Raw genomic sequence first — 27,406 nt, 5'->3', positions numbered from 1 at the left:
CAAATTGTTTTCTGCAGCAGAGTTTTCACCACAAAAAGTCTGGCTACATAGTTTCCTGAGCTCTTTCCAGGAAGTGATTGTAGTTTATGATAGGCTAGAAAAGAGTTTATGGTGGTTAGATAGCCTTCTTAGATGGGTTTCTTTAGAGAAGAAGTCCAGCAGATTGTTTAAAGATTGCTTCTTTAATAAGCAGTCTTGCACATGGTGAAACACTGATAGCAAATACAGGACAGATTCAAGAGAAGAATATCACCCCTTTTTGTAAAATATGCAAAGAATTGTACTGTTTGCTCTATGATATTAGTGAATAGTAAATAAAATGTGCTATATAATATGGAAATATATATTTTTAAAGCAATCCATTACAAATACACACCACTTTTCAGAATCCATCTCCCCCCACACTCACCCCCAATGCTGAACATTAAAAAGAAGCAGGATAAAACCCTCTACCTAAATTTTCGGAAAGACGACGATAGTGTGTATACAAACCCTAAAGCAACAGTAAGCAACTTACCAGATGGGGATACTAGAAGAGGGCTTATAAGGCTTGATTTATTGTGTCGGGTGTTTGGTTATTGCCTTGTGTCTGTAGAGGATGTTCTAACATTTTACTGACAATGACAACATTGTCCTGGCATCTGGAATCACTGGAATCACAATGTTTGCATTTACTAGGACAGATGGAGGCCACATTCCTAGATACATCCAGGATCTCTAACTGGTGAAAAGGCATCTTTCCTAGCCATCACAGTTAAATGCCAGTGCTAGCCGTAGTGTTTCCAGGCACTTGAGCACAGAGTGGATTCATCTCTTACTCACCCACGCATTCAGCTGTATTTATTTCATTACTGTCACCTATAAAAAACAAGTGCTTACCAAGTGCATGTGGAGACCTCAGGTAGGGTGAGTCACATTTACCCTGTTCCACCTTCAGTGATTCTGCTATTGACTCATGATATGAAAAACAAGCCCCAATTACCAGAATGAGGCATGTGAAAATAGGCATCTAATGATACAGAAATGTGTCCTACTAATTTTGGATTCAAGGCACATGTATGTATATGAATGATCATTTCAGATGGTCTCATTTTCACTAAAGCTGACTGGTAGCAAGCTAAGAAAATGTTGGTTTAAGATAAAAACAAAAAGCTGAATGGCGCACCCAGCACCACCTGTATTCTCTGGCTCACCACATAAAGAGGCAAGTACCTGGGAGTACACCTCAGGGTATTGCAAACAACGTACCCTCCCATCCACTGCATTTCAGTGTACTACTAAAGTCTTGCAGCTAAGACTACATCAGCACCAAAGTGAACAGGAAAATGCCCTTACAATTACTAGAGGTTTCAAAAATGAAGTTTTGGAAATGAACCTAAGTCAAGGAGAGATAAGCCATGTCCATGCTATAGGCTGCATGTTGTGGTAAGTCTCTTCATCACTACCTGCATGAACAAAGTTGGTGAGTCTCCTGCCATTTTAAAGGCCACATTGTAGAAGTCTGGTTAATGCAGTTGATGAGACTGCAATCCAGCCTGGGCAATGGAAGGGTAAGAAGGGATGCACTGCTTTCTCTGAATTTTGGAGAAAAGGGGAATTTCTAGAGCTGCAAGACTTTGCTTGGAGGCAGTACAGTTTGAGGGTATTACCAGACAAAGACGTAAGGGCAGCTGCTTCACAGACCTTCAGTGAATCAGTACAACTGGGTGAGAAGACTGGCTGAGGCTGTGGCACGGTCGAGTGGGAGCAGAAGAATTTAATGCAAGGCCAGCAGGTGGGTGCCTCCTTGGGGTGGCCTCACAGATGACATGCCCTTCATCAGAAAACCACCCTTTGTGTATGATTTATGTGAGTTAATGGGAAAATTAATCTGATTTAATAATCAGCAACTCCTTTAATCCTTTCTTGAAATAGGTAAGAAGGGATACAGGGAATTGAGGATGCCAGAGAGAAAATAAATGGAGAATCCAGAGAAGAAATTATTCAGTGTAATTATATGTTTTAGTTATTTTACCAAAACAAACATACAAAACCAAAACATCTTAAAAATACCTTACATTTAATTCTGTATGGGTTACCTTTGCTTGTTTCTTATAGAAATAGTTTGTGCTCCATTATTATTACTACTAGTTCATTAGTATTATTATTATACTTTTCCAGGAACAGCACATTTATTTTGTCTGACCCAAGGGAAAGTACGCTTAAAGGTAAGCTATTCTGGCAATACTTAGCCCTTTCTGTTATATTCTTCTGCTCTGCTGATATTAATGTAAGTATGTAAGCTGCAAAAGGATTTGAGTAGTATGCAAGTACAGATTTCTTAGCTCACAATAAAGATTTCTACAATTGCAGCTAATCTAGCCCTCAGACCTCAGACTTTCATAACAGCAAGTCAGCCCTTATAAGTAGAAAATTTAGAGCAAAAAGCTGTCCGTGTGTCCCCCACCCTGTCTCCCTCCTCCCAATTTCTTAGTCCTAATAAAACACAAAAGAGAAATATGTCAACGCCACCCTCCCCCACCTCACATGTCTCATCGTAGACATCATCAAGCTGGTTTTACTTCTTATTTACCTATTTGTCTCCAAATCTCTTGGGACCTCTGCATCATTATCTTCAATGAACACCTTCAGTAAACAGGACATTCAATGTGTATTTGTGTTGTTCTGGCTTGTTGCAGTTGTTTAACCTGATTGGATCACATGCTGCTTTGATCATTTAGAAGAGAAAATGTTTTTAAAGCAAAATATACTGGAACACTTTGTGACAGCAAAATAAGAAGAGACACACATTTATTGTATTTGTTTTCTCACCGATGTATCAGTTTTAAAACGTCTTGGTCATTAAAAAATCCTTCCACACACATACACCTTCCAGTCGTCTTGACTTTGAAGGTTCGAAGTTAATCACTCCCATTGCATAAAGAATTATGTTTTCTCTATGATGGAAAATCTTCTGAGGTTAATTTGAAAGGGCACTTGAGTTAGGGCCTGCCATGGAGCACCTCAAGTTACACCAGACATGATCTTGAACCATTAATCTTTTGCTTTAAACCATTAATGGTTTGCTGCTAGTTTAGGATAAGGCAATTGTATTCCTGATACACACAGCCAAGACTGGGGCTTTTTGCCTTCTTGCCAGTTTTATAACTTGGGACTGATCTGGTTTGAGTGTGAATGCACTGTTAACCACATGTAGTTTGCAATAATCACAGTAACTTGAAAATTCTGCCTTAGTGGTAGAAAGATATAAAGTGATTGTTTTGCACAGAAACCTATGCATACTTTTGGTAAAAAAACAGATTAGGATACTGAAGACTGGTTGTTCTATACCATATAGGGGTTTCTTTATGACTCAACATATAGGAATGCAAATTGGATTAGGTAGGACCTATATGGACTGCCCACTGTAAATGGTCTGCCATTCCTCCCTTATTCCAACTATTAGACATAGATATTAGTTAGCTTTTCTCCCATAAAATTCCAATATATTAGTAGCTGATATGATATGCACTTCCAACTTGAGTTTTCTAATGAAAATTATATTGTTTTTATTTTAGAATATTGCCTCACAAGCTGGAAGAAGTGAAGTTTTAGGGTCAAATATTAAAAATCAGAAGTTGAAGAAACACATGAACAATGCACATTCTTTCTCCCATATGCATGTGGGCATATGGCCACCTGATTTGTGCTTACAGCTTCAGTAACACAGAGAGGCAATTTTAATCAGATGTCTATTTTTACATATGTTGACTCAGAGCCTCCACTATGAAATTCTGTTGATTGTACTCTGTGCACGTGGATATACAACTTATATTAATAAAGAATCACTTGAGCTTTCTTTCGGGTTGATTTTTGTAGTGTTTTTTGTGAGCTCCATATCTAAGAGTAGTGAATATGAACAATGTTAACAAATCCAGATGGTAGCTTTTTACACTAATTTTGCCTAGCTAGAAGTAACTGCTCAAGACACAGAGCCAGAGAGTGAATACAAGTGGAATTGGGCCTTCTTTTTGAGGAAGTCTTACAGCATTAATTAATTCTCATCATCCTGCTGTGTGTAGCTAAAGATTTTATTATCCCGATTTTATAGATGGATAAAATTAGTCACATAAAGGTTAAGTGATTTGTGCAAGGTCATGTAGTAACTCTGTAGCAGGGCTGAGAACAGAATTAGAAGTCATAACCTCTGTTACCTTGGGCTAATGATGAGTCCACATGCCACGTATTATCCTTTCATAAATGACACATACTCAGACAAGGGCTGACTATAAATTAAGTATTTAAGAGGTTCTTTATATGTCTCTTCATACTGTATGTATCATAAAGGGGTTCAGGTGCACCTGATGAAACATTGGATTCTGCTCTAGTGTTGAGAATTAGCCTTGCCCTCTTTAAGTCTATACTTTTCAGTTGGTGACCTGCATGCTGGCCAGGCTCCATGGCCAAAGTGAACTCTATACCAAATGCTCAGTTCATCCCAGTGCTTGTTGAAAAAGACCATGTACAAGAGCCTAGAGAAGAAAAAAAACAACCAGATTAGAAGGGTGAGAACAATTTCCCTGGAAGCATCTGAAACTAAGTTCTTCTTTATGTCCTTGAGTGACCATGAATGTCCTGTGTGTGCTGAAAAACAGCAATAGTTGCAGGGTTCACAATGAGAAGTTTTTCCAAATCTCTGAAAGACTGCAAGTAGTCGAGGAAATCTTCTGTTGCTGCAAAACACTATTTCCTGCAGTTGCCAGCACACACAACTCTTTGTGGCTGTCTTGCCTATATAATTCAGCAGCATTTGTATAACTTTTGGATACAGGCTACACTTCTTGTTGCTTCTGCTTGTCATAGAATAAAAAATGGGTCTGTGTTAAATGACATGGCCCTGACTGGGCTTGTGGTTGTGGGGTGGGGAAACCATGACATTCAAGTCATTCATTTATGAAGGAGAGAAATTATGTTTGTCAGGTTCAGATAAAGCTTATTGTTTCAACCTTGAGAGAACAGACAAGATACAGATCCCTAATAACTTGGCAATTTAAAGTAAAACAAAACATGACGGCAGTAAAAACAGAAAGAAAAATTTCCCTACTTTGATTTTATTTAAATTGTATTTAAAATTAATCATATCTAGAACTGGCTGAATTACTAGTTGCAAATAAAGTGCCAGATAGTACCACTGAGTGAGTTATGAGTTAGAAATGTGACACGTTTTTCTAGTTAGCACTCTGGTGGTACCCAAAAAAAGCCATTAAGATAAGAACTGAGTGATAATTTTTCTTTTTTCTTCTGATGAATATTGTACAAGGCACAACGAAAAGACACAAGAGTGACTCCTGCCCAAAAGATCTAACAATGTAAAAGAGTTAGAGAGAAGATAAAAGGGCAAAGTGGTGTCTTATTGTTTCCATTTCCTTCACTTTCAAAAACTTTTATTGTGATTTTTATGACAGCAACAGGGAATGAGGTAAGTTGAAAATGGTTGAACGAGGTGAAGAAATAGCAGAATATAAGAACAGAAAAAGAAGGAAAGAAGACACCAGGGTGGCAGTGTGGCAGGAAGGCTTAGAGGCAAAGGCAGAATGGGAAAGAAAGGATACAGCTTAGCTCGGCGGGCAGGGAGCCAGCTGGAGCTAGGGAAGTATGTGGGAGTAGATGTGGGGAAGGGGCTTTCCTCTAAAATTTAAAAAGGGCAGGGACTCTGAGAGGGTTTAATCTTCCTTCTGAGCTACTTTGCCCTAGTGACCAACACCAATAAATGTCTAACACCAATGAGCAATCCAGGAGAGAATGGCAGAAGTTGCAGATTAGTTTTGGTGCTGATGTTTTTTTTTCTGCTTGTTACAAACTACTTTGACCCTTCCAGCATATATACCTGCCCCCAAATCGCCTGCTTCTGTTATTTTTAATGATTGCAGAGATACTCTATTGTTGAGGCGATTTTATTTTTTTAAGCGGATTTGGTCAAAAATGGTGGGGGGAGGATGGAGGATGCTGGAGGGAAGGGAGGTATATATTTAATATATTGATGTGAGGCCTGTAAGATCTGAGATAAAGCACTACCATTACCTTCTCATACCTTTGCATTACTAGCCATTACTGAATGACACAGAGCAGAAAGGCTGTTAGAGAAGGCTAATGCCTATACAGCTGGTGTAATGAAGAAATGGGAGGTTTAGGTCCAGGAAACCACAGCTCCAACAGAAGGAGCTGAAAAGATATAGATAAGATTAGTGACATATGTAAAGGCACAGATAATGTGTGACAGAGTCTGCCCAGCTGAATAGGCTGAAGCCAACAGTAATAGGAAGCCCATGTTCTCCCTAATCCTCCCAGATAAGCTGTTCCATCCAGAATTATCAGCCAACAATCTTCAGGGTATCAGGCTGAAAATGAAGTTTCAGACTGCTTTGATACCTCATCCATAAATGAGAAAGTGCCTGAAGGATCTTTATTTATTCTCGCTCCCTCCGAAACACTCTTCAAAAAGTGCCAATATACTAGCAACAGATGCATAAAGCCTTGCTTACTTTGATTGACAGAACATGATATAAAGCAACTCTCACTTGACATTTCAGTTTCATAAGGCTCCAAGAAAGTGTATGTGTGTATGTAACTTTAAAACTTCACAAGGAAAAAAAAAAGGGGATATATGCAAACTTTGAGACAATGTTTTCTGAATAGAGTATAACTCTTCCCTTGTTTCGAGATCTTGTATGACAAGTAATTGCAGTATATTGTTTCAGCCCTGTGTTTATTGAATGTCTGCAATATTTGTACTGTTGGCTTTTGTAGACTTACAAGGTAATTGATATGTATGTCCCCAGGAAAAGTGTTTAATTTGAAGAGAAAAAGTACTTTAGAATCAACTTTCAAAATATGAATAAGCATGAAAAAGAATATGGGTTCATACCTTCTTTCAATTAAATTAGAATTATCAAAAAGGTGTAGGAAGAATTCTTGTTGATTTTTGCATTTCTCTTCCTGATTATTTCATGCAGTGATGAAGGGAGAATACTGGCATCCACCTGTAGGGTTCCTAGTTTTCCTGATGTAACTACTTCAGTCTAACTCCGCTGAGGAAGTCAGCTGGGCAATGATTATGAGGAGTATTTGCACTACATCCTCATTAGCTTTTATGCTTTTAATATGGTTTCTTATTCTTACATATTGTTTGCCTTGAGCTTCCAATGACACTGTATTCTGTATAAGTGGACACTCAGAACACTGACAATGCTTGGGAATTAAACCCGGAGAGAAAGGAAACTGTTTGAAAGGAACTATAACCCTCAACCCTCTGTGATAGCATGCATCTGCTTTTCCTAATGAGGAACACTTTTCACCTCTGAAGGAAAGGAAAAGAAAAATCTCCATGTGTGATTTCCATTGGGGGAAAGAACAGAACCATGATCAAAGGGAACCGGGCAATTTCTTACTTTTTATTTACAATGGACAACCAAGATAATTAACTAAAATATGACTACTGGAAGAACATTAGAAAAGGGAAATTGTTCCTGAATATTAACATGAAACTTTTCAAAGAGAGACGGAAGAAATGTAGATGAAACATTCCTGCTTTTCTTTCCTCCTGTTCTATTTCCCCTGCAATAAGCTGTAAATTACCTGCCTACAAAGCTGAAAAATTGCTGCTTGCACCTGTTAATCAGATGTCCAAAAAAGCTACTAATTTTAGCAAAGCTACTAATATTTCAGAATACTAGTTATCAGACAAAATAGTACGTAGTTAGTATTTTGAGAAATGCTTAAGGTTTTCATATTTTGGAAGATTTTTAAGCACTAGCTTTTCCAATGCTACAAGCATTATTTTCTACTTCTCATTCCTGCTGGCTCTTATTTAATGAAACAAAGATAAACTGATTGAAATGTAATGTGCTGTATATACTTACAGGGAAAAAGAGTAAAGCCAAAAGAGTTTTCTTTTTAAAACTAATTGTCAAAATAATTACATTTCCAGAAAGTATATGTGAATTTTGAGAATACTAAGTACATCCCTGATCAGTTCTCCCATGAGTTTTGCATTTTCCATTTTTCTTTGTTCTTTCCACATGACTATAAAGAATTTACGTTTACTGTATTTTTTGGTTAATATATGCTGAAGAATGGTGGCAGGTCATTACCAAACAAGTTACAAAAGTACATACCAAAACCAACATTCCCATCAATTCATGCAGGTACAGGGCTAGCAGGAATCTCCAAAGCAAGGAATCCTGAGGGAAAATATGGGCATTGGGGTGTGAGGGTCAGCTAAAGCAGAGCTGGAAAGTGAAAGAGGGAAAGGTTAAAAGACATGTAGGTTGGGAAATGGATACTTCATCTTCAGATGCAGACATAATGTGCCTTTCTTGTCCTTTCTCCTTTCCTGTCCTTGACTACCGGACCATGCATAACTTTTCTGAATTCTTAAAACTGATAAGCTAGAAAAGAGACCTGTGCCCAGCTTTTTATCACACTATCTTACAGAAAAACTGAAATGCAGTTTTGGTCCTTTATTCTTACCTATAAAAGAGTAGGAAAACTTTCCTGTTACTGGACTTATGTGTGCTGAAAAACAGTAAGAAGCAAAATAAATTCATATTTACAGCACTGCAGAACAGCAGCTGGTGAGTAATGTCCTCATTCATGTTTGGAGTCATGAGACAAAATGAGTCCTCAAATGCAAGCCCCACCAAGGTCAGTAGGGATTGTCCTTGCTCAAGCAACACTGGAATTAGATCCTTTCTACATATCTCTAGTCATGTTATAAACCCAATTACTGGATTTGAACAGTGACCTTTTTAATTCACAGGTGGCAGCACTCGTGAGTGGATGAAAGACAAGTCTGTAGGCATCGCTTAACAGTTTTCCTTGGCTGCAAATGATCCTATGTACGTTGCAGCTACACATTTGCCTGTGGATATGGAAAAATGCCTTCAAGTACTGTATTTCTTTTTAAGTGAATAGTATTCCTCAGTCATGCTTTAGAATGGGCTTTGGCAGCCTGAGAGCAAAGCTAAGCACAGTTGGAAGACGGACCTTTGGGTAGTGAGTCCCTGCTTTGCCTGTACTTCAATGGGTTCAAGCATGTGAGTGATGACATAACAGAAAATAGAGATTGAGGGGAAAATGTGCTGAAAAGGGTAAGTCCTGTTGACTTTAAACAGCCATATCAGAGATATTATGCTGAGGACAAACAGGATGTGGAAAGGATTCAGGAAACTATTGGGTTTCTCAAAGCCTTAGGGGAAGGCTGTTTCCTTCACCCATGTGAATAGGTTAGGCAACAAGGTGAAAGCTGGTAAACCTCCACTTGTTTGTACTGCCAAAATTTAGTTAATGTAACTGATGTCTCCAGTGCCTTCCATGTAGTGCAAAACACTTACTTTCTGGAAGTGCTGACGTGCTGGCACCACCTGTATTCCTAAGAGAAAAAAAAGGGAAAAGACAAAACCCAAGAAGAGCTCCAGCAAAGAGCTAAAGGGTTAAAATTATTTCAAATGCCACACAAAGTGCTTCCACAGTTTTAAAATGTTAATCAGTTTTGAAAGTGTAAGTCATCCCCTGCTGATAAAGAAAATGAACACAGGAACAGAGGAAAAATTGGAGTTTCTGAATTAAGAATCTGTGTGGCTTTTCATCAACACTTGGTAGGCAATCCAAATACTCAAGCCTGTCATCCAGCAGACTGGTGTACAACTCTGCATTTTATATTATACATGCATTTAGAGCCTACCTGTGTTTTTTTCAGTAGCCATTTTTATTATGCATGTACTCAGGACTACAAAAGAGAACACTAAGAAGTCTTCCTGAAAGTACCTGAATTCACTGATTGCTTTCATTGCCAAATATCATGATTCTAACGCAGACATTCCCAAGGGAACTATCACCTACTCTATATCCTTTGCTCTGGCTGATTGAACTACAGTGGATAACAGTGAAGGAACGTGGGAGGTTGTCACAGCTCTGTGGGTATTTGCAGAGAGAGCTCCTGCCTCCCCATCCTGCACACAGGTGCTCCATCGCAGAAGGAAGAGGGGGCCCTTTAGGTTGTATGTTCTCTAAATTACACCAGCTTTACCTTGCAACAGAAATGCAAAGAGAGGCCTTGTCACTATTTTGCAAGGGACAGGTTTAATTTGTGGTTTGTTTTTTTTTTTTTTTTTTTTCCCCAGGCTGGCTTTGTCTTGGTATTGTTTGTTCCCAGGGCTTAGTTTGATAAGGTACAGCATGAAGACTGAGGATGCTTAACGCTGCAAGGACCAAGCTGATGACAAACCCATTCAGGAGGAAAGTCCTCACTGTAAGAAGAGCATGGCATAGTTTTTTTGCATTGATCAGCTATTATAAAAAGGGTGGGGGGAGGGATAAGAATCAGCAAAGACTGAGCATATTTTTCTTCCTTTGGTGCAGTCAAGAAGATGCCTTAAACTCCTTACATAAAGACTAATACACACAAAACAGATTTTTTCTCATTTTAAACTGGCATTTGCCTTCTGCTTGTTTATTTTAAATATGTTGCATTTTATAAATTCAGCACTTGTAAGCTCAGAGCAGGATGCTTCTCATGGCCCTAAGCAAACATCTCTGATTTTAACATCTTATTATGCATGGATGAAAAGCTAAGCTAATAACTAATTTTCACCCTCACAACACAGGCATCTATGACAAGATTAAAAGCGATTGTCTTTAAGGAATGTTTACTAACATTAGCCCAAAGTGGACAAACGGGCAAGTGAGGAAGCGAAGTATGATCCTGCATTAGAACGAGGCAATTTTGGCAGTGCACATAAGAAAACACATAACATTCAAAAAAGGGAAACCACAGGCAGAGAATGCATCATATTAATGCCACATAAGATCCACTGAGGAAAATACTATGAAGGAAATGCCTAAATGATTGAAAAACAAGTATTTAGCTTCATGCTCCCTGTGAATATTGAACAATCTTTCTTTACCTTTTATGCCCAAACTGGATGTATTTTGCATCACCAGAGTATATGTGAGAGTATATGTGACGAATGTGTAGCAAAGAATCTTCACCCAGGAACACATTAACATGAGGTCAGATACATAAGTTTACCTCTTTGTAATGCAACAATGCAACTACCACTTTTCACCTTGATATACATAACCCTTTAAGGAGCTATCCATAGAAACTGAAATGCTGCAGGAAATGGTATAGCTGGTGATGCAGTTTCTTTGTCCAATTGGGTGCACTGCCCTTTAGTTAAGAGAAAACACGTATGCATTTGTGGTCACTAAAATAGTGACTAAAATACAGTACTTTCCAAGGAGATGTTTGTGAACATCAGTGTCACGGCTAAATTGCAACTGGGTATTGGCTAAAGTGCAACTTGGGAGGACTACCCAGACTTGTGGTTTGCCTGATGATGCTCTCTGCTTCCTTTTCTCTCCTGGATGGCCATGTAATGCAGCTCTGTGTGGCCTAATCATTATCATATTTTGTCTTGTGCTATATGTGGCTGTATTTCAGTGGAGAAATTATAGATTTAAAATATCCCTCCATGTTTTTCCTGGTTTGGTTTGGTTTGGTTTTGTTTTCCCGAGGTGCTGTGCACCTTTAAAAGCACACTGTGATAATGGGGCTATAAAAATTCAACTTTCTCTTACTTATTATCATTACTGGCAACATGAACAAGCTGTTTATGTAGCAAGGAAGGCTGCAAATTCTGAATAAGAGAAAGATACCAAGAAATTCCCCTGATAATCAGTGATGACTGCAGCTAAGATTTAACTGTAAAGTGGTCACACAAATTGATATGGGCATTACCAGCCACCATGTGAGTTGTGATGCATCTCTTAGTGGCAGAATAGATAACAAGATCAATTACTCACTTCAACTGAAGAGATGGGAGTGGCCTAGCAAAAAAAAAAAATTTGAAAGACAGGGGATATCACATGACCAGTGCTGAGTCCACACTGTAGTACAAGATGTGACTGCAATTTGGGTCAACGAGGTTAAGCTGGATTTAAATTAACTCTGATCTCAATGGCAGTGTAGCTGCAGCAATGTGATTTTCAACTGGTTAAAGGCATGAACTGGATTAGTTCGCTCATGGTTTGCAGCATGAGCTGAACTCCAGAGAGGTACTGCAATACTATTTATTCCCCAAGCAAGTTTATTCAAAGCAGAACCGTGCATTTCTGAAAATCCTGCTGTCACACCTGGAGTGTGACATTTTTTGCCTCTGTTTAAATGGTACAAACCATCTGGAAAACTAATCTAGCTGGCTTGCTGAGGATTCCCCGTTTGTTAAAGTATCTTTCCAGAGCATGGCCTATTATACCTGACCTGCAGTTATGAATGATCCCACAGTCTCAGGTAGTCAGAAATGATGGAAGAGTTTTAGATGGCTCCAGTTTATGCCAAACCCAATATGGCTCCTGCCAGTGCAAATGTAGATTCAAGCCACATCTTTCCCACCTTTCCTTGCAGTTGCGGCAGACAAAGGGCTTATCCAGCAGTTGTAGAGCTAAAGGTTAACTCGGAGAAGTCTCTTCTTAAACCTGGATTTAAAACTAAAAGAAAAATATTATATAGATAGAATGTTGCAGCTGAGAACAGAAATCTGAAAATCTAGGAAGAGCTAAGACTTGACAGCAACCTTAAATGTACCCTTTTTCCTTTGTTTATTTTTCCTATTACTGAAGGAAGAATCATTTCTCAGGGAACAAAATACACTTATTTATAACACAGTATGTAATCAGTTCAATCTATCCCCTACCCATAGCAACAACAAAACTTCTACTCAGAACACTGAAAAGGAATACATTAAAAACATGACATGAGCCCTTCAGAGGTTTTCAATTATTAGTTTTCTTGCATTGCACAAAGGTACAAGCTGTCACTGTATAGTGGCTTTTTAAAATGCAGACTATGAAATAGATGTGTTTCCTCCACATACAGCCTTCAAGAACAAGCATTACGAAATTTAAACTCTCCCTCTTTTTAATCTCCTTGCTTCTTTAATAACTCCTGAATACTACTTAACCCAACAATCAGTAAAAAAATTAGTTTGCACAGATGGAAAATATAACAATGAAAGGCAGCAGAGTCCACAGGACAGGATATGGATCTTTGGCATGCTCCATTTCTTTTCTAGGCTATGCCATTAGCTCCCCATGTTGCCACAAGCAGGTCATTCCATTTGGCTACTGCTGGTTCCCTGCTAGGCAAATAGCAACAACACCACTCGTCCATGTTTTAAGATCTTTTGAGGAAATAAACTTAGATTTACTTTTTAAAAACTTAGACTGATTCCAAAATTCAAGACTGAAATCTGTAAGAGTGCTTCTATGGAATATAATTCATAATAATAAATATTACTGCTAATAAGAATTTAAATGCAGATAATTATGTACAATTTATTTAGATCAACACTTCTACTTAAGTGTATAAAAGACTAATACTAGATAAGTTTGTTTAAAGTTAACAGTAAAGCCAAATTAACATCACCTAAACTTGCTTCTCTTGTTAAAAGCTACATGTGTTTGAGATTCTGCTGGTGTGGTGATGGATTCTAAAAAGTGCCTGTTAGTATGGAATGTTTGTGGTTTTCACCCTGCACTTTACTATTTGTTAAGCTCTTTGGACTAGGGAGAACAATATAGAAGTAAAAAAACCTATAGCCTTTCAAAGAGTCACAGATCAGACTACCATCACACAGAGTCTGGAGATTCCTACTATGTCTTTCAACTTGCATGGGCAAAGATGTGCTTAACCACAGTGACTGTTAACAGTCTACTTCTTCTCACTTCCATAGGAATTAGTACCTCCAGCATCAAAGCGTGAACCACCCCAGCTTATCATATGGTGTTTATCACGTAAAGTTTTCTAAAGATTGCACAGAAAGGAATAACACTGTGTCTGAATTATCTTGTACTTTTGTAGTCAGCTATTCCTAGGAATATGGTATAGGATATACACCTTGTTTAAAACTCATACGTTGTAGTTTATAAATGTTGGTTTGTAATTAGTACTTTCTGCAATTAACCCAGCAAGCAGGTCAGTGTCAAAGAAGTTCTTTAAAAAATTGTGTGACAACAGTAGGCTAGTTAAAAGAATTAGTTCTTTCCAAAGCTGTCATAACTGCAAATAGCAAAAATATGAACAGTGCAATATATTTTGTAAAATATTAGTAAATGTGCTTCACAAAAAATCAGTAGAAATTGGTGTAAAAACAGAAGTACTATGCTGATATGCTTTCAGCCATATGTTATGTTGTTTTATTTTTCAGCACATGTCATCAACAGTTTTCTTTTGATATGATCAAAGAACCATACACATTCACTCAAATAAGGTATAAAGAAATCTGTGCTTCTATTTTTCTTTAGTTTTCAGTCCTTCATTTTTGTCTGTTCTTTAAACAAGAAAACTCGAGTGTTCTTATGGCTAAGATGTGTATCAATTAAAACTGAACTATTTACTACAGGAAAGCTAAAAACTTCATGACCTTTCAGATATGCATATCAGTGGTAGGAACCTGATTGCACTCCAGGGAGATACTCACAGCTATCACAGAAACATTCAGAATTAGCGGTCTAGTGATTAGTGGAGAAAAATACATATATACATAACTGGATTAAATGGAAGCAACTAATTTTGGCTAGTGAACTGAGCCTGTAATGTAATTCCCGTACAGATTCTGGGTTTTCATTAGTGGCTAGAGGTACACATTATTATATAGACTTGTGCTTTTCTACTACAGGGCTGGGCTACAAAACAGTGCATCAAAATGAAGGAACTTTCATTTTTTAATGGACTTACAGTAAATGATGCAACATCTCCTAGTGTCCACAAATGCCAAAAGTAGAGTTTGATGTAATAACCATACAACCCCAAGACATATTGTACCAACTTTCTCCTGACCCCATCAAATCTCCCAGGATATTTTGTACTAAGATGGAAAACTTTTTAGGGATGCTTGCTGGTGATGATATTCATTATAGTGTGTTTGCACTGGAACATGTCTATCTTCTGCTCAGAGAGAAGAAACAGTGTCATAGAGACATATATCTTCCATATGTTGCAAGCTGAGCACCGAAAAATCATGACTTGGGCCCAAAAAGTTCATGACTTGGGCCCCAAAAGTTATCTACTTGCATAAAATATAATGAGGATTTTTTTGGCCTTTGTTTAAATGCACAAAAGGTTGTGTGCAAACTTCTTCTCTGCAACTAGAGAATCAAAGGTTAATCCATAAAAAAAATGCAGACACCTTAGTAGATGCACAGCTCTGGATCTGTTTAATAGTCTCTAGCACATGAAGAGGGTTAGAGGAAGGGAGCATGAGTCTGAGATGCTGAGTTCACACCAATCCCTAACTGTAACAGTACTCGACTCATCCGAAGCACTACCAGAGCTGAATTTGTACTGTGTTCCCTTATATTTCTAGTTCTGGCTTGGTAAGGTGGCTGTTTCTGTGCCTACAAGTAGAGATGTGTTTTGGCCATGACAACGTTCACAATAGCCCATATGAAAAAGCTGTCTAAAAAAAAATCTAGTGGGAAATGCCCAAAATATCCTAAATATTGCTTCTCTTGGTAATTTACAGGTCCAGTTACTTTAGAAACTTCCAAGTTTAGGTGGAGAATGAATGTCAGCTTGTCTAGATCTGCCATTACAGAGGTATGGCTTGGTGCATCTAGGGCAAAACTACAAGCAGACAGAGAGTGTATACAATGACCAGAACAACATGCGGACCTGAAGCACCTCCTGCTTTAGGTGTGCAAGTGCTCAGCTAATTGCAAGCATGGACTTAGAGACTAATGGGGAAGCAAGGTGCAAGGTGTGGTTATCTAAAATCAAAATCCACAAACACATCTTCACAGGGCACCAAACCATTTAGTTGACTCTGGGGCCAACACTATTTTGTAGATTTGGCCCTAGCACAGACCTTTTAAAAATGAAGTTGAGAGTTTCGTGACAACCAAGACTCAGAGCTAAGTATATAATAAAAATAACAAGTACTACAAGATTGGTGATAAAATGGAAAGCACTGACGGAGTCATGCTGAAACCTTCCCTTCACCAAGGTCAGTGAGAGTTTTACCAAAGACCTGACTGGCTGAGGACTTCATGCTATGTTTTTACAGGCAATATAAAACTATGTAAGTCCTGACCATACCTACTCTTTTCAGCCTCTCTACCAGAGCCCTGGAAACTTCTCAGTGATACCATTTTTAAACTGGCACCACTGTTTAAATACAGGTTACTTAACTGCTGAAGACCAAGCATACCCACAAGTTTTGAAACACTTCTGTCCAGCCGCTAAAACTGGAATTCACTTTAATGGGGCAAAAAAAAAAAAAAAAAATAAAATCAGATTTTTCTAAGAAAAAACATCAAATGTACAGCAAAGATAGACAAGAAATAGGATCTAATATGTAGCTTCTAATAAGAACAGGGAAGTTAACCCAAGGATCTTGGCTATGTTCCAGTTCTAATAATTGCATTTTAGCTCTCTAAATTCCCTCTGTAATTTCATACAGGTAGAGAATTCTTCAGTTCCTGTTCTAAGCTGTTGTGTAGGTTTGCTATTCATTAATGAACAATGCCATTTTCCAGTCAGCCAAAGCTTAAGTCATACATAAATTACCTGGATTTTATCAAATTAACTATTAAGAAAACACCCTAACTCCAATTTAGTCACATGTAGTTTCACTGGTGAAAAGAATTATGGTCTTTCAGAGTTGTAATTCCTCTCTTTAGTTGAAATATCTAAGATTTTACTATTACAATACACAGCAGCAGTATTTTTGAATGCTATACTTTGAATAAAAGAAAGTACATTGTTCAGATGACCATAAAAGGAAATGTGTAACATGCATAAAATGCATATCACTAATGTTCAATAACCTGCATATCTACCAAAGCAAACCCAGAAGAGTCTCCTGAATTTTACTCCGTTATTTGAATACATTTTTTCTGATGCTCAATCTTTACTGAGTGAATTATGAACTTCTCTGGGGAGCAGAAATGTGTTTTTTAAGTAAACATTAAATGCTTTGATAAATCAAAACATTCAAATGAGATTACTATTGGAAAAAATCTATTATGTTTTTAACTGACATTCTATTGTTTAGGATAATAATAAAACCCTTTATCCCAAAAGACTGAAACAGATTTTTATTCATTGTTGCCATACTGCACATTTCTTAAAAACTAAATTGTCATATCAAATGTAAATAATGTATTCCCATAAGCTAATCAGAAAGAAGTAGAAATTGCCTACAGCGTACTGAGTGTTCAATATTTTAATGTGGTAATTAAAAAAGCAGCACTTTTCCAGTACAGATATTCCTGTATCCCAGGTGTTCAGTGTTCTACACCTTTACCTATTCAATAGGAAACAAAGCAACCCATAGTGCAAATGAATCACTCATCTTTTGAATATTGACCTGACAGTAAATTTCAGACCACTGCTTGGAATGGTGCTGGGTAAAACACCAGAGGATTGTTTTTACCTAAAACCCCCACTTTTTGCTACTTATTACCTTATGTTGGTTTAAATTGCACCCTGGAATCTTACAGCTATGCAGAGATTTGTTTTTACGGAGATAAGCCCCAAAATACCTACTTTAAAGTAAAAGCCTCATTTTTCAGCTTTAAAATACAGATTACAAGCCTGATACTGCAAGACAATGTGCACTGTTCAGTAGTGCCTATTACCTGCAATAGGCTCCTTTCAATTAATTGAGACTGCTCTATAAGTGGAAGATGCAGTGTATATTTCTACATGCATTACTTACATGTTGTACTACAAATGGTAACACTGACATCAAAAAGTAGTATCGAGCAGGAGCCATATCTTCAAATATGTAAACTGCAGTAGTCTTATTGCAGTTGCCTGAGGCATTATGGTTTATAGCACTATAGGTTTTAGCCTTCTGTTGAGAGAAATAAAATGACTAAATATGAGCTACAAGACTATGAGTCATACACAGTAGCATTTAGAAAATTTAGATAACTAAACAGAAATTAGTCAATGTTTAGACAAGATAAAGTACCTGTGAATACTGAGAGATCTCCTGCCCCAAACTGTCATAGAAATCTAAGCCCAACACCACTTTCAGCCGGACCACAAATTCTTAAATCAGGAGATCTGATCTCAGCAAGTTTTAAAGATACCTAAATCATAAACCTACCAATCTGGTATCAATCGACCCAGCAAGACATTTAGGCATGAGATTCATTTTAATCTGGAGATTAGCTCTACTGAATTAATTGCACAACTCATGGGCTTGAAGTTAAGCAAATGCTTAAAGCATTTTATTGTTTCTGTTACAACTATTAGATCAGAGCTTCTTGGGGCTGCTTCTCAGACACTGTCAGATTTGTTGTTAGGGTGAGACTAGAAAAAGTACTGACGTCAAGGAAACCCCTGCAATTTTGTAAAAGTCAAGGGGCACATGAATTGCTTAATTTTGCAGGGGTTCCTGGATTTACATGTACTAACCTGGGAATCTCAGCCTGAAATACAATAAATAGTTTACAGATTCCCTGTACGAATAGCAATTACAGCAAGACTTATTGTATTTCCTTGCAAAACTGAAAATTGTCAAAAGCCAGGCAGTGAGTGGTGGAGCTGGTAACAGGCTTCTAATATCCATTTGTTTGCTCCCTACTTTGCTTTGGTATCTGATTCAAAGATCTAGACACCCTGTTTGACAAATCGGATTTTGGGCAGGGGTAATTGCATTTAAGCTAATCAGTCCTAGATGGAGGAGCTGTGAAATTCTTTTTTATTCTCTTCAGGCCTTTATTTGCCAGGGAGGTGCATGCACTTCTTTTTCATTTAGAAACATAGTATGAATTTATAGCTAAGGAGTTCCCTAATGTAAAAGGATGGGTTAGAGACAGTGTGTGAGTACAAACTCCTCCCTTCTGGTGCCAGCGACCGTGCACATTTCATTTGAGGGGGCTGGGAGGTCTCTCTATGTTAAGTATGCGCCTAGTTCTTCTCCATTATCAGAAATGCACGTACATCCTCATCTCTGCCTGCTCAAGATGCTGTTACTCCTGCATTGTCACAAGTACCTACATTCTTCTCAGTGCACAACTTGTGAACTCTAACACTGTAATATGAAAAAGCAGCCTAAACATTAGAATCCAAAGCACATCTTTATGAATTAATTAGCACCACAGTACTTGACCTCTTAACTGGATTTAGTCTGTAATTTGAGGGTTATCATTAGCAGCCCCTATAAAACTCGTATAATAGATGTGAACACTGCCCTCTAATTCAGAGTAATAGTCTTCCCACAACTGTGTTCACTGTTGTTCTTTAACTATGGGGAAGAAGAAATTTATCAATTCAATTGAATGAATCTAGTATTTATCTCTCCTTTGCTATATTGTATTAAGAAATTACAGAGCATTATTCATAATATCTGTTTGGTAAATGTAATAGTAAAAGTTTGGTGTAGAAAATAGGTACAGTACATTTTAACAAAGATGTCTATGAAATTTGGTAGGTATAAAGCTTTTATAAAGTCTGGTGTCTGCTAGGTTACTGTATTAGAAGCCTCAAAGCTTCCTCCAGTTAAGGTTAATTTATTGTTTGTATTAGCACATATGCCTTAACAATGTAAAGAGCATTTCCCACAGATCAGTTAATAAGATGCAGCACAGAGAAAGGGCCAATGAATCTGTTTGTTACAGTCTACTTAGTGAGGCTATGACTACAATGCTCCAGCGCTGAAGTCAGTGAAAAGACACCAGCACAACACAAACTAAGGAAAATGCAAGCTGATACAGCACAAAAGATTCTTTGTTTAAGAGCGGCAGAATTTTCCAGAAACTATCTGTACAAAAATGCATGATAGAAGAGAATGTAATTAAATAACAAAACAAACCCAAACTAAAGGAGAATCATTATAAACCAGGACAAGGACACTTTGTTTTTAAGTGCACACAATGAATTTTAAAGATCTTTCTTCAGAAGGGGCAATAAAGTATTATGGAGGAGTGACACATTTGATGGATAGGTGGGTTCTGAAAAACCACATTATCAATTACTTTTTCGTGTTTGGCTCTGGTCCAGTAATTTTTATTTGAACAGGCCACATGCTGGCATGGTTTTGATTGCAGGAAGCGACTGACTGTTGTTAAAGAGTACTATTCATTTACTATCTTCAGCTTCTATCCCTCCTTTTTCTGATAGGGACTCTGTTATGGTAGGCACCATTACAATACTTAAGAGAAGAAAAAAGAAAAAGGGAAAAGAAAAAAAAATTGTTTAGCAAACTACTCCGTTTTATTTTCAGTCACCTCACATCGAGTTCAACCCAATCTGTCTTACAGGTTGTTCATAAAACAAGTGATTTGATTGCCCCTCAAGTTTATTTCCCAATCAGTTTGACCCTGTCGGTTGTGTACCCCTTCTCTCTTTTACACCAGTGTTCATCTAAAGCACTAAAGCAGTGTCATTAAAACCGATGGAGTCTCTTGAGCTACAAGCAATTAGGGAGTAAATCCTCATTCAATGTTTCCATAAGTAAACTTTACAGAAGTTCATGAGATTGCCTCATCAAAAGATTTACTTATCAAGAACAAAACGTCATCATTTACCTTTGAGGCCAGCGTGGGATAAAGGACAGGCTGATACCTGGAGTGAGGCTTACTCCATGTATACGCAGTTACACAGATAGAAAAAGTCCTTCAAATAACAACCATTTCCTCTCCTTTCTTTACCTGTGGACTGTGAAGGTCCATTTGCCATCACCCAGTGAAGAGAACTGCACTGTTTGCATTCAGCTTTCATGGAGACTAGACTGTGACCCCTACTATAAACAATACTTAGAACACAGGACAGAGTCTTGCCACTTCCAGAATCCGTTTTCCTCTACTCCAGGAGACTGATGGCAGCTCTCCACCTCATAGAAGATACTCTGGACTCCCCATTGGGCTCCTCCCTGGTATTGGGGACAGGAAAGAAAAATGCGTCAAGGACAAGAAAGGCAAGGCTGCAACATGATGATGTGATTCATGCTAGGAGACCATGCACTGTCAGCTCTACAGACCCATGTGAACAGGGATAACAGAGAGGTAACCTCACATGGTGTTTTGACATAATATGATGACTTGGCAGTATATTTCACATCGCCTCAAAATATGCATATAATCCACAAAAGCCTATTGTTGACCATTTTCTGAAGAAAGGGTTGCTGATGCCACGGTTGTGTCCGTGTCCATTTCCATACATAGGGTCACTGTACGTTAATCCATTAAACACAGAGATAGAAGCAGAATGCATTCAGTAGTTCTTAAAAACCATTTACTGTTTAAAAGTTCCAATGCTGAAATACACTAAAAGTTCAAAACTGCCTGGACTCCTGCAAGACAGCAGAAAGTTTACATTTCAACTAATAAATTTACTTTTAACACATAATTTAGACTACTTCCAACCTGAATAATAACCAGAGAGGACTTACTCTTCCCATTTCTTAGGAAGGCAACATGCATTTAGAGAACAACATTGGTTGTTCATCAGATGAAAACACAGTGCCATCAAATTAAGAGTTTTCCATTGTTTTAGAAGAATATATGTGTATAGAAGCTATTTGTTAAAATCAGTTTCCACTGAACACATTAATCTTTTTATATAGTTCTACAGCTACTTAAAGAGGTGTGTACATCTTACTCATGAATAGTGCTCCTAAGGAAGGTGTCAAGAAAATAAAACTGTTTCACAATACGCAGCATCTAAACTCCCAGTTCCTTGTGCTGGCTGAGTCTGCAGTACAATGACAGCATGCAAGTCAACCTCAACATGTAATTGAAGATCAAAAAATAAATGGTGTGTTTACCCTTTCAGAACAAACAGGAAATTTGCAATACATGATATGGAAAAGAGAAGTTCAAAATCTTACTAACACTCTGAAAATAAGATTAAAATATTCTTTGAGTTATCGCCCTAGAAAATGTTTTTGTGATGCTCAGCTTACAGACATGCTAACGAGTACAGAAATGTTAATAGGGTCAATATAAAGAACATTCAACTAAAGATACATATTTATTTTTTATTAATTTACATTAATTTAAAATTATTTTTTTCTGTTCTCTTACCCTTCATTACAGCTTTCCTCATCCCACTTCATGCACCTTGAACTTGTAAAATTAAATTGTTTTATTTTTCTTGCATGACAAAATAAAAATAATTTGACGTTAATTTTCAAAGAATGATTCTTCCTCTTTTATCAAAATTATGTACAAAAATCCACTTTTCAAATTAATACTTACTTTTGAAAAGCTGAAGTTTTAAAAGATGTGGCATAGTATTTATTGCACCTAAGAAATCTTCAGTCAAAGACTTAAAGAACTGGATTTATTCAGTAATTAATACATGCTAGAGGCTAAATAGTGACTTTAATTAATGGTGTTGCAAGGGCTGGGAGAACTTTCTTTACCTTCAGGGGAAGGGACTGCATCTTGGGTAGCAAGAAGGCATGCTAAATCCATTCTCCTTATCTTCTAATATTGCTAGCAGACTGCTAACATTGCAGTAAGCACTGAAACCTGGTTAGAGAAGTTGAAAGGCAGGGTAAAATGGTAGGCTGTGTGTTTTCATACAGTCATGACTCCTGAAAGGAAAATTCTTGTTTTTCTTATACTGGGGGTGAACACAAAGGAGGCTGTGTCATGTGAGTGTGTGACTTCTTCCTCGTTACAACTCTGGCTTTCAGCACTTACACCAGCGCCCATATATCTTCTTGTGAAATCATCCAATTAATTTTTTGGAAGCTAAGAAAGTTTTGGATCCAATGCTGCAAACAAACTGGTGGACTTTAAATTACTGAGATTAAAAGTGCACTGAGAAATACTGTATTCTTGCCAGGGGTACAACTTGTTATCTAGCTACAATGTGACTATAAGGTATAATTGTGCGAAAACACTTTGTTCAGGTCCAGCTTTGTCAATTCAAGCTGTATTGCACTCATTTCACGTTTATTGCAAGTTAGAAGAATATTGACACAAAACGTGGGATAAACAGACTCATAGCTACATCCATTCAGCAAACGTTGCAGGTGAGCCTCAAGACTAGAGTCACTCCCTCACAGCAATTGAGGGGCGACTATGCAGCACTCACATCCCAAACGTGATAAAAAGGCATAAAGTCAACTTCATGACAGCACAGAAGTTTACAAGACTTCTCTGAGGGAGTTATGTTTTCTTCTAAAGAATTTGCCATGGGAAAAAAAAAAAAAAAAAAAAAAAGATACTCCTTACTGCTAGTACTGCTAGTTCATGGATTTTAATAAGAAAGGGAGCATTGCCTAGGAAAAATGACTTTAATTTCAAATATCTGCCTAATTTCAAATATCTGCCTAAGCCATTATGCTCTGCTTAGTAAGTTTGCAAATCCAGTTTCCAGTATATGACAGGCCTTAAATGGTTATTCTTGCTTCAGAAACAAAACCCTTCTTCAGACTTTACCAGAGGTTTCCTGCCATATCCCAAGTGAGTTTCTTTTAAGTGGAGTTGTGTCATTGTAAGAACTTTGCAAGTAAAGAATCAGGCAGGAACAAAGACCATGAAGCCAAAACACCACCAGCTATAAAAGAATTAAATTTGGCAATGTTAAAGAAGAATGTAAAGACTTCATTGAAAAATAGTTTGGAATATGCAAAACTCTTCCTTTGACACATAAATCACTGTATTATACATAGTATCATAAATTCTCTCAATGTGCTTACTAGTTACAACATATCCCTAAGGTCACTAATGACTAATTTAAAATGTTGTAGGTAGGGAGTGTTTTTAAGATGTACTGAGACAGGGTCACTTGATAGCACTTGTAAAACACAAGAACATAAACTGTGTGTCATGCTGTTACATTCTTCTACCAGTAAAACCTGGCTGAACACCATAACTAAAAGTTTCAACCAGAGAGATCTTGATGCCTATTCAACTGAAAACATCAGTAAGTTTATTTTTTTAAAGAAGCGTACTTGTTACAAACTTAAATATGTGTACTGATGTAAGATTTACTGTAAGGCATTTTTGAACTGATTGATTTTTCAGTTTATCACTTTATTTTTTTGAAAGTGTATACATGTCTGTGAGTATACAGCTGACAAAGTATGGTGACCTAGTAACTTGGTCCCAAAATAAACCATAATAAGTTGCAGTGCTAGACACAACTCTGGTAGTCTTCAGCTACAGTCATCCCAGACATGAAATCTGTGGGATTACAAAAAAATGGCCTCAGGATTGGACCCTTTATTAAAGGTCCTCTGGAACTGATAAATCTTCTGTGTTAAGGTTACCACTCAACTATTAAAATAAAATAAAATAAAATAAAAATCACCAGAGTCTGAAAGTGGGTTAGAAAAATCTTAGCTGGAAAATAGTTTCTTTTTCACATATCCTGTAAAATCTATATATGTATAAGCACACATTGTTCTGTCCATTTCAGACCTTAGATTTGGAATGTAAACAAAAGCAGACTAGTTTTGAATTAATAGAACTGAAATAACCAGTTGCTTTTCTTGATAACAGCAGAAAAACAATGGATACCATGTTTTGCATCCTCTGGCTCTTCTGTGATATTTCATAAGGGTTTTTCTACACCAGTCAAAACTCAGCACACTTACTGTGCATATAAAACTGCCTAAATATTTCATGCAGTCGATTCACTTATGAGAAATCTTTAGCAAGATGTGTAAAACATTTAAAAGCTACCTCCTCCACTTGCTAGGTAATAGTACATGTTATATAACCTACCATAAAAGATTTTTCATAAAAGGAGGAAAAAACAAGGAACTTTAAATACAAAACAGCCTATATTTAAATCACGGCTGTGTCAGAAGTGACAAAAGATAGGAAAATAGAGTGACATTGACATTCTGATCACAATTCACATCATTTAAAAGTGGAAAGTTATAGCTCACTTTCTCTTAAAACTTCTGTGTTTCATGGATCTTGCCAGAATGCTGCAAAGCTGTGCAAAAATACACAGTGATGTTACATAAAGAGTTAAATATACAGGTAGATACATACCTCGCTAAAGCTTAGCAAACAAAACTCCAACCTACTTCTAGCCACACAAATTCACTGAAGACTCATGATCAAGCAAGAGTAAACTGTGATGAAGCTTTGATGAACATTGCTGGTAAATTGCCCTCCAAAAGAAGAGGGACTACTTTGATGAAAAAGCTATACACCTTTGCCTTCTAAGGTGCTGAACACCTTTCTGTTTGGAGCTCTGTACCTCATGCCAAAGCGATGCAGGGCAACAACGAACAACAAATCCTGCTGTTATTTTCAGAATTCAATTTCTTCAGATACAGTTTTTATTTTATAACTGGACTCGTGCTCTTCCAGGTTGTGGATTTGATGGTAAAATATGCTGAGCTCACCCATCATGTTTCTGGGGATGCTTGTGGCTCTGCAGAGCTGTTCTGTTCTTGCACAGCTTTCAAGTACTTGGGTGACAGGCATTTAAGCATTTGCAGATTTGGCAGCCATACTTCTGAATATCAAGACTTGATCCTAGCACATGGTGAACATCCTCAATTTCAGATGAATTGGATGTGCTCCGCTGCCTAGTGAAGGCTGCTCATGACCAATCTTTTAGAAGCATTTTTGGTGCTGGAATATTTAGACACATGAGAAGCAAGGTTTTTGTAATTAGGCAGGTGTTTTATCTCCAAATCTTCAAACAATATTTAGAAGTCTAAATCCAACTGGAACACTGATTATAAACTTGGTAAAGATGAAAATTTCAGTAGAAACGAAGTATGCAAGTAGGCTGAAGGCTGAGTATTGCAATACCTAACCCACAGACATTTTCTGTGGTATAAAACCAGGTGATAAAGACATGTTTTGGTCCATTTTCCACTTGCCATTTTAGGCAAAAAAATGCTTCAAAAGTATTGAGAATCATTCCCACAGACTGCTCCAGATACTACCAGTTATAGCACTCAACATGCAGGAAGCAGATTTTGTTTACAGAAATCTGTAATTTTTTACTTCAGAAAGATGGATTTCCATCCCGCACCTCCGAGCCCTAGGCAGCGGAGGAAGATGGATGCCATTACCACCCACACCAGCACTACCGCTACTCTGCTTCAAAGTCCTGAGCTCCTGACTGCCGGACCAGTCCTTGGAGGTCACCTAAAAAGGCAAAGCATTGGTGGCAAAAACCTGGGTGGCATATCCCATCAAGGCCTCGAGGCACTCAGCAGGCCTTAGCCAGAGAGAGATCTGTGGGCTGTAAAGAAAATCTGTGACCAAAAAATCAAAGTATGTGTAATTTAGCTGCCATTGTTAGGGCATTAATTGCTGAGTGCAAGTTTGGAGACTACAGACCTGGAATACAAGCATCAAAAATGACGGTACTAAATTGCATCTATTTTACATGCAGGTTTAAACTGCAGCTCATCAGGAATACAAACTGCTTGAAGGCACATCTAAGCATGACAGGCGGAGAGAGGACAAAAACTCCAGTCGGAGCCTATCCCTCACGTGTGTGTCACTGCGTGGCACTGTCTGCAGTGGGGCTCGGCAGAAAAACTGTTCCGGGGTCTTTTAGGACACAGCACCACTAGGTGCAAGATTGTTTTGGGGTTTGTTTTGGTGGAAATGAGGCGTTCATGTTACGGCTTGCCAGTGGCAGCAGTGCAGGAGGCATGCGACCCGCTAGCCTGCGGGGACACTGTGCAGTCTGCAGGCCACCGAAGCCACGGCGGCCGCAGCAGCCGAGCTGCTTGTGAGAGGGAGCTGTGTTACCTTCCATTCCACGGGTAGTTTCCAGGCGTGTTTATGGCACCTTCAGACACCGGGTCCCTGCAGCCCTGCCGCCCTCCTCCCGCCTGCCGCCGGCAGGAAGCTCCCCGTCCAACGTCAACGTACCTTCACCGGGTATCCCCACTTGAAGGTCAAGGCTTCAAGCCTTACCCCGGCCAGCGCCCTCCCACTGCGACCCCTTCCCACAGAAAAGATCGAGGCCCTCAACCAAAGCCAGTGTGTGTGGGGAAGCCTTAGATCACGTCGCGCTCAGCCGCCGTCAGGCGGTACCGCTCCGCCTGCCCCGGCCGCGCCGCGGGGCCCATGCTCCGGGCGCGGGAGACACCAAACCGCGGGGGCTGCCCCGCCGGCACCCGCCCCTGCTCCACCGCCGCGGCGCCCTGCGGGTGTACGCGCTCTGCACCGGGCAGCTGCGAGAGGAGGGCGGCCTGCGCGGCCCCGCGCAGCCCGGGAAGGCGAGGCGAGGCGAGGCGAGGACAGGAGGGCGCCCGCCCGGCCCGCCGGTCGCTCTCCGGGACGCCACGGCAGGCAACGCGGGGAACGCTCGGCCGCCTGCCGCCGCCAGCGGCGCCGCTCCTGCCGACCGGCCCCGCGGCGAGCCGGGGGCCGCGGTCCTGGAGGCGGCGGCCCGCGGGGATGTCGGCAC

The 27,406-nt window shown here is 38.7% G+C and overlaps 1 long non-coding RNA gene across 2 annotated transcripts; it reads right to left on the bottom strand.

Annotated features, from left to right (window-relative positions):
- Positions 1-4,054: 4,054 nt before the first annotated feature.
- On the bottom strand, positions 4,055-27,406 carry LOC121081367. 2 transcript variants are annotated; one of them, XR_005825662.1, is made up of 3 exons: positions 22,078-27,406; positions 20,704-20,924; positions 4,055-12,528 (listed from the first exon to the last, which is right to left on the bottom strand). It is a non-coding gene; the product is annotated as an uncharacterized LOC121081367 (long non-coding RNA). The 2 variants fall into 2 exon arrangements; XR_005825661.1 differs by having other exon boundaries at positions 4,055-20,204; positions 22,078-27,405.

Source organism: Falco naumanni, chromosome Z (assembly GCF_017639655.2).
Source record: "Falco naumanni isolate bFalNau1 chromosome Z, bFalNau1.pat, whole genome shotgun sequence".
In the NCBI taxonomy this organism is placed as follows: Eukaryota; Metazoa; Chordata; class Aves; order Falconiformes; family Falconidae; genus Falco; species Falco naumanni.
Note: the sequence above shows the minus strand (reverse complement) of the source record. Positions and strands in the feature narration are given on the sequence as shown.